Source organism: Microcebus murinus, unplaced genomic scaffold, assembly GCF_040939455.1.
Source record: "Microcebus murinus isolate Inina unplaced genomic scaffold, M.murinus_Inina_mat1.0 scaf003_hap2_Mmur4.0, whole genome shotgun sequence".
In the NCBI taxonomy this organism is placed as follows: Eukaryota; Metazoa; Chordata; class Mammalia; order Primates; family Cheirogaleidae; genus Microcebus; species Microcebus murinus.
The window spans coordinates 96,477-104,671 of record NW_027438949.1 but is presented as its reverse complement, the minus strand read 5'-3'; the positions used below and the strand labels follow the sequence as shown (position 1 = coordinate 104,671).

The 8,195-nt window shown below is 48.1% G+C and overlaps 1 pseudogene; it reads left to right on the top strand.

Annotated features, from left to right (window-relative positions):
* The first annotated feature begins 342 nt into the window (after nt 1–342).
* Nucleotides 343–1,201, top strand: LOC105868755 (olfactory receptor 1N2-like; annotated as a pseudogene).
* The last annotated feature ends 6,994 nt before the right edge of the window (nt 1,202–8,195 follow it).

The window sequence follows — 8,195 nt, the reverse complement described above, 5'->3', positions numbered from 1 at the left end:
TTCCACTGCTCTTGCTGTCTCCCCTACTCTCCCCACGCCCACGGCCTTATTTTCAGTTCTCTGTCTTCTTCTCTGCCTGGTTCTTCTTTCCTCCCAGGGAAACAAGAGGAGGTCCTGACTGAGGTCAGCCACAGAGAGAGCCTCAGCAGCACCCCGCCGCCGGCTCCCTCAGACTCTTGGTGACTGTCCTTACTAACCCCAAGTTGGAGACACTGCTGCAAGCATCACAAAGTATGATTTCAGCCAATGACAGTAAATTTCATGCCATGCATGTTTTCTCGGGTTGCCTCTGCTCTCGTTGACAGATGTATTTCCAATGAATATTCATAGAAACCGGAATCCATGGCAAGAGGCAATGTAACTGTCATCTCGGAATTCCTCCTCCTGGGACTGTCAGAGGTGCCTGAGCATCAGCCTCTCCTCTTCAACCTGTTCTTATCCATGTACCTGGTCGCCGTGGTGGGCAACCTGCTCATCGTCCTGGCCATCAGCTCTACCCCCAAGCTCCACACCCCCACGTACTTCTTCATGGCCAACCTGTCCTGTGTCGACATCTGCTTCACCTCTGTCACCATACCAAAGATGTTGCTCAGCATCCAAACTCAGAACCAATCCATTCCCTACACTGGGTGCCTCACCCAGATGTATTTTCTCATTTTGTTTCTTGAACTGGACAATATCCTCTTGGCAGTGATGGCCTATGACAGATTTGTAGCCATATGTCGCCCCCTTCACTATGCCACAGCCGTGAGCCCCAAATTCTGTATCACCACAGTGTCTGTGGCCCTGATTGTCACAAACATCTACCCCTTGATCCACACCTTCCTTATGGATACGTTGTCATTCTGTGCGAGTGTGAGAATTCACCATATTTTCTGTGAACTGTACGCATTGCTGAAGCTTTCCTGCTCAGATACCCACATCAGTGAGTTGGTTGTTTACACCCTAGGGAGCATTCTTTTTGTCACTCTATTCCTCCTTATTTCTCTTTCCTACACGTACATTTTCTCAACCATCCTGAGACTGCGTTCTCCACAGAGCAAGCGTAGTCTTTTCTACTTGTAGTTCTCACCTTGCAGTGGTGTCCTTGTTCTACGGCACCCTGTTCGGGATCTGTCTGAGGCCTTCCTCCTCCTACACAGCTGAGGATTCTGTGGCCACAGTGCTGTATGCAGTGGTGGCTTTACAGCCTAAGGAATAAGGACATGAAGGGAGCCCTAAGAGGCCTCCTCAGCTGGAGAAAGGTCTGCTCTTGGTGACAGCAACTCCTGCCACCGAGCAAAGATGCCTTGTCTTCTCCTCCCCCCTTCCTGTGGGAAGGGCTGTCCCGAAGGTGGACCCGACAGGTATCCAGCTCTGCCCGGCGTTCCTGCTGCCATCACGTTCCTCGGCTCGTTTCACCAACACTCTCCAAGTGACTCTCGCGTGCCATGCCCTGCGAGACTGCTAGAGACCTCCCCTCCCATTCTTTCTATGTCCTCCGCGGTCCCTCTTGGACCCTGCCTGCCCCACGAATTGCTACGACAAGCCCCCGTCAGCGTGGGAGACTCATAGCCAGTAGCGGAGCACCTTATGGGTGCTGGCCAGTGTTTGGAGCGGTTGTGTGTCTCTAGTCACTCGCTGTCCAAACCGCCCTGTGCGTGAGATGTCATCCCTCCCATCTCCTAGATGCGGAAAGGGAGGCCCAGAGAAGGGAGATGGCATCCCACCCTCTGCTCCTGCAGGAATTCTTTCTTGGACTGAACGGGAGGGGTCATCCGCCTTCTCCAAAGAACGAAATATGCGACTGGGTGCTCCTGCCACTGGGTGGCGGCAGACGCTCGCGTTAGGACTTCACGGCACGCTCGCCGGGCTCCTGAGCCGCGCGGCGACAAGCGCAGGCGCCCGGTGCAAACTCCTGTGCGCACCTGCCTGCGCGCCCTCGGCCTTTCCTGGCCTTAGTCGTACTTGCTGAGTTCACAGAGAACATTACCAGGTGAAGTGAGGACAGTGGCGTCACCACCACGTCCAGACCTATGCCTAAGGGTAGGGATAACGGCGGTGTGGCCTTTCCGGGTGCCTTTCTCTCCAGGGACGGAGGGGACCGTGGCCCGCCCCACGCGCTCCCGTGCACGACGGCCCTGAAGGTCTCCTGGTGCCAGGCGGGGTCTGAGTCCCGTCCCTTGGATCCGGGCGCGCGTGGGACCGCTTCCACCGGTGGAGTACAGTAGAAGTGATGCCGTGTGACTTCGGAGCTCGGTGGCGAACGGCGGTGCAGCTTCTGGAGTGTTCCCTGGAATACGCACTCTGGCTACCCTGAGCTGCCTGAAAGAAGGTGGACGGCCTGGGGCGGGTGGGCTGCGAGGAAGCCACGCTGCGTGAAGGGGCCACGCGGGGCTGCGCCGGTCCACTGGGCCCAGACTTGAGGCCCTTCGGCCGGACGATGGCGAGCGACGAGGGAATGAGACCTCAGTGAGTTCCAGCCCCCACCTGCTGAAGCCTTCCCCGCCAGGCCGCAGACCTTGTGGGGCAGAGACTACACATCTCTACTCATGCACTGCCTGAATTCCTGGCCCGCTGAACCTGCGAGCGCGACGAAACGGTCGTCTGATTAAGGTACGACGGTGTCGCATCTACGCAAAAGAACAAAAGTCATTCTATAAAAAAGACATCTGCACTGGAATGTTTATAGCAGCACAGTTCACAATTGCAAAGATGTGGAAACGACCCAAGTGCCCGTCAGTACATGAGTGGATTAATAAAATGTGGTATATGTATACTATGGAGTACTATTGAGCTACAAGAAACAACGGTGATATAGCACCTCTTGTATATTCCTGGATAGAGCTGGAACCCATTCTACTAAGTGAAGTATCCGAAGAATGGAAAAACAAGCACCACATGTACTCACCATGAAATTGGTATTAATTGATCAACACCTAAGTGCACATATAGGAATAACATTCATGGTGGGGCCAAATGGGAGGGGGAAGGAGGGGATGGGTATATACATACATAATGAGTGAGATGTGCACCGTCTGAGGGATGGACACCCTTGAAGCTCTTAGGGGGGGGGAGGGGGGCAAAGGCAATATAGGTAACCTTAACATTTGTACCCTCCTAATATGCTGAAATGAAAAAAAAGAAGATACAACAGTGTCACAAAAACAGACAAGGTTAGCACGGAGAGAGGGGATGGAGACTAAGTGTTTAAAATGCAAAACAATTTTGAATGCAGATGAAAGGTTAATGTCGTAAGCATATACTAACTTCCAAGATTGACTTGAGATGAGATAGAAAATTTGTTTACACTGAAACCTGAGGGGGGTTGTAGAAAGTCACTAGAGACTGTGAGCTGGAAATGAAATCAGGCCTGGATGATTTCATCAAAATTGCAAGAAAGAGAAAATTTCCTATGTCGTTCAAAATGTTTAAGAGCAGCAGAACACACGGCCTATGTACCAGTTGATTCTTTAAAATCAATGTGACTGACATCAATCTGGACAAGAACAGTACACAGGTGTGCACGCAGAAAGAAAAAAGGAATGAAGACACTAATCGTTTGTTAAAGGAGTGTAACACCGTGATTAATCACTTACTCTGTCTTGTCTTCTTAGCACTTACCACCGCCTGAAATCATAATATTATAGCATTTCCTTTACTTCCTTATTACTGTCTCCCCTACTAAAACGTGAGCTCCGTGACGCCAGAGATTTTGTCTGCCTTACTCGCCTGACATCAGTAGGTGCTCAGTAAATTTTAGTTGAAGGAAGATCTGAGAGAATGCAATTCACCGCCTTGTAATTTACCGCATTGGGAGGTGGATAAATAACATTTGAGGATGTGTATGTATCTATGTTAACTGGTTTTCCATTGCTAATTTAACTGATATCCATTGAAAACATTATTTTAAAAAAACAGTCCATCTTGATATTGACACAGGGAGGAAAAAAATAATAAAAAAATAAAAATAAACAGACCAACACAAAAAGGGGCCACCTTTTTGTGGGCATGACCACAAATTCACAGGAAAAAAAAAACCACAAGTGGCTCTTAAACACAGCAAGAGATATTCTACCTCCCTGATAATTTAAGAAATGCAGATTAAACCTACACTGAGATGTCTTTTTTCAACGCTCAGACACCAGAATTGAAGAAAGTATTAAAACACTTTTCTCTAAAAGGACTCCAGGCTTGCAGTGTTTTATGAACAAAGCTTATATTTTAATGTTCATGAAACATACAATTACCATACTATGGTCTATTCCAAGCATGAAAAACTATGTAACTGATTTTTAAGAAGCTACTCTGATGCTGGTATTGAATCATCTCCAATCTAACAGAGAAGAAATCTGAGATATGGCCAAAGCCATGCACATAGGACAAATAGCAACCCTAAATGATTCAGGTAATTAATTAATAAAAAGGATTCAACATAATTGAACTAAGCATTCAAGTCCAGATGCTAGAAAAACGACAATAATAGAAACACAAAAACAAAACGCAGAAGGGGGAAACCAATACAGATAAAAGCAGTAAGCATCAAAAGCCCGTGAGGGATAGGTCAGTAAAGCCAAGAGCTGGTAGGTCTTTGAAATGACCTACACAAAGAAGGAAAACCCGGACAGACACATTACAAATGAGAAGACAGTCTAACAACAATCTATAAGCATATTTTAAAAAATTACAAAAATACTCGACATGGTTTTATGACACTCAGCTTTAAAATCTAGGTGGGACTGGCAATTTTCTAAGAAAGGATGAAAAATAATACACGTAACTCAAGAAAAGGTAGAAAAACAAACCCAGTCAATCAATAAACAAGGAAAGAAATAGAATCAAAGGTCGGCTTTACCAAAAGGCACTAGGTCCAACTCATTCTATGAAACTGGTAAGCAGAGACGATCCAATGTTATTTAATCTGTTGCAGAGCAGAGAAAAGAGAAATCTGCAAAACTTATTCCATAAAGCTGGCATTACCCCGGCATACTCAAACCTGAGATCGAGCTGGCACACAAAGTGAAAACTTGCTTAAGGTGTTAAAGAACACTCCTTCCCAAGACAATTTGGACAATTTAGGACTCAATGTTAAAACACTATGGGCATTCCCATTAGAACCTGGTCCGCTCTGTCATGGCTGTCATTTCACTTTTTTTTAAAAAAATCAAGATTCTAGCCTAGCAATAAAGCACAGAACAGATGTAGCAGGTACTACTGTCAGAAAGGAAGGGGAGAAAGTTATGATCACATGTAAATATGACTATCTTTCTGGAAAACCCAATCACCCAGAAAACTTACTAGAGCTGAGAGGAACAATCAAATTGATCCAGTGCAAAATAAGTAATGTGAAAGTCAGTAACATTCCTTCGATCTGGAGGAAGGAAACTACTTAAAAGTGGCAATGGAAAAATATCCCAAACACAATAGCAACAATTTCTTAACTAGAAACGAGAGGAACTTATGTAAGGAAACTGCAGAGCTTCCCCAAGGGACACAAATGAGAACCCAGACAGAGGAACAGACTTAACACCCTTTGGGACAGGAAGACTGGGATTAACCTATAGGTTCCAGGCATTTAGAACCAGGATACAATCTTTTATTTTTGAATTTGAGAAAAGGCTCTTATTGCTCACCTGGAAGAATAAATGGCAGAAAAGAGGTGGGGGGGGGTATTGCAATCAGTGAGGACTTTTTCTACCAGACATTAAAAGATAAAATAATTTGGGGGGGGGGGCGGAGCAAGATGGCGGACGAATAACACCGCCAGACAGAGGGTCTCTGCAGAAAAGACAGATTCTAGCAGAAACTAGAGGAAAGAAGCAAGAAGATGAGCATACAGCGGACAAGGGCCGGAAGGAGGGGTACCTGAGACCCCGGGAGACTCCACGGGAGGAGGCTGCGGAGGAGAACTGGAGGCTGAGACCACCGGAGCAGCCCGGAGACCAGCAGCAAGGGTAGGTGGATTTGCTGTTTCCCCTCCCCTGCATTCGGGACTGCTGGTGGGCTCCCAAGCGGGTGGAGAGACCTGCAGACACCAGCCCAGAGACTGCCGCCGGCTGCCAACAGTGAGCCTGTAGCAGACGTGGCACCAGGTTTCCAACTTCCTCCGGGCACCTCCGTGTGCACGGACCCGAGCCACGCGGCAGGCGCCATATTGCCTCCTCCTCCCCTCCGCCGACCCTACCCGCGGCTGCCCAGAGAGACAATACAGCCACCAGCCGGAGGCACCTCCAGGGAACGGGACCTTCCCGTTTGGGACCCCGCCCACCCTCCCAGGTGCTGCTGGCACCGTGTTCCCAGGAAAACGGTGCCGACTAAGAGGCTGAGAGACATAGACCCAGCTTGGGCTCCCTGTGGGTGAATTAGGACCGGAAATCCTCTCCCTGGTGGGAATACAGTTTGAACTCTGGGACCCAGAGGTCGGACCTGCAGACCAGATCCCCTGCACCGAGGGCTAGCATTGCCCGGGGCACAGAAGGGTTATACGTGAACAGCCTACTGAGGTCTGTGTGCCTCCAGGGGCGGATCGGCGTCCTAGAGGGCAACCCTCCTCCCAGGAGGAGGCCGTGTGCCCAACCCAGGTGGCGTTCCTGTGCAGGGAACCTCCCCGCCGGCATCACAGTCTGGGGAGGCCTGGTGGCTTGTGGTCTGGCCTGCTGGCAGAGGCCCAGGAGTAGCTGCGGAGTTGGGGAGGGTGGAAAGAAGCGAGGCCTGCTGCAGACTGCGGGTCTCAGACAGCCCCACCCCCACACCCAGACTTTCTGGCTGAGCGGGACCATTCCAGCCCTGCCCTGACAGCTTTCCCTGGAAGCAGAGGACAGAACTTTGACCCCTGCTAACGGCCTGAGGGCAGGCTTACCCAACCCAGCTCCGCCCAGAACGAGAGCTGATAACAGGACTCAAAATCAACACCATAGCCTGTTCCTCCAAGCAAACGCCACCTACTGACAGGGACGGCATCTTGCACAGCCTTTCCACGGCACCCACTGACTCAATATACAGGGAGTGGTCCAATTTCACCCACAGGCACCACCTAACGCCTCAGAAACTAAACAATACCCAAACAATAACCTAAGGAAAGAAACAACAACTAATCGACATGGGAAGAAATCAGCGAAAGAACTCAGGAAATATGAAGAACCAAATGGAAAACACACCCCCAAAGAGGAGCACCAGCCCCCTAGAAACGGACACCGACCAAAATCAGGCAACCAATATGACAGAAGAGGAATTTCGTATGTGGAACATAAGAACACTCACCCAGCTGCAACAACAACTCAACAACCAACACCAAGAAACCACAAAAAGTCTCCAGGATATGAGAAAAGAAATAGACACATTGAAGAAAAGTGTAACCGAACTCCTGGAAATGAAGAATCAATTCAAGGAACTACAAAATACAGTGGAAAGTCTCAAGAACAGGGTAGATGAAACAGAAGAAAGAATCTCAGAGCTTGAAGATAACACCCTCCAATTAAATAAATCAGTCACAGAAATAGAGCAGAGAAACAAGAGAAAAGAGCAAAGCCTACAAGAGATGTGGGATTATGTGAAGAAACCTAATGTGAGGGTCATAGGGTTACAAGAAGGGGAAGAAGACAACACTCAAGGGTTGGACAAGCTGTTTGAAGATATAATAGAGGAAAATTTCCCAGGCCTTGCTCAAAATCTCGATATACAAGTTCAAGAAGCTCAGAGGACCCCTGGGAGATTCAACGCAAACAGGAAGACGTCACGACATGCAGTCATCATACTAACCAAAGTATCAACTAAAGAGGCCCTTCTAAGAGCTGTAAGACAAAAGAAGCAAGTAACATAGAAGGGAAAGCCAATTCGAATAACATCAGACTTCTCTAATGAGACTTTACAAGCAAGGAGAGACTGGGGCCCCATTCTCACTCTTTTGAAACAAAACAATGCCCAGCCTAGAAAATTATTCCCTGCAAAACTAAGCTTCGTATATGAAGGAGAAATAAAAACATTCTCAGACAAGCAAAGGCTCAGAGAATTCACCAAGACAAGACCAGCCCTACAAGAAGTACTTAAAACAGCGTTATGCACGGAACATCATAATAACAACCCACGAATATAAAAACAACCAAAACCCAAAGATATTAAAGGCCAGATATTACAATGGCTCAAGACAGAAATCATAGCAACAACATCCAACCCAACAGAATGATCAGTAATCTACCTTACCTATCAGTTCTCTCAAT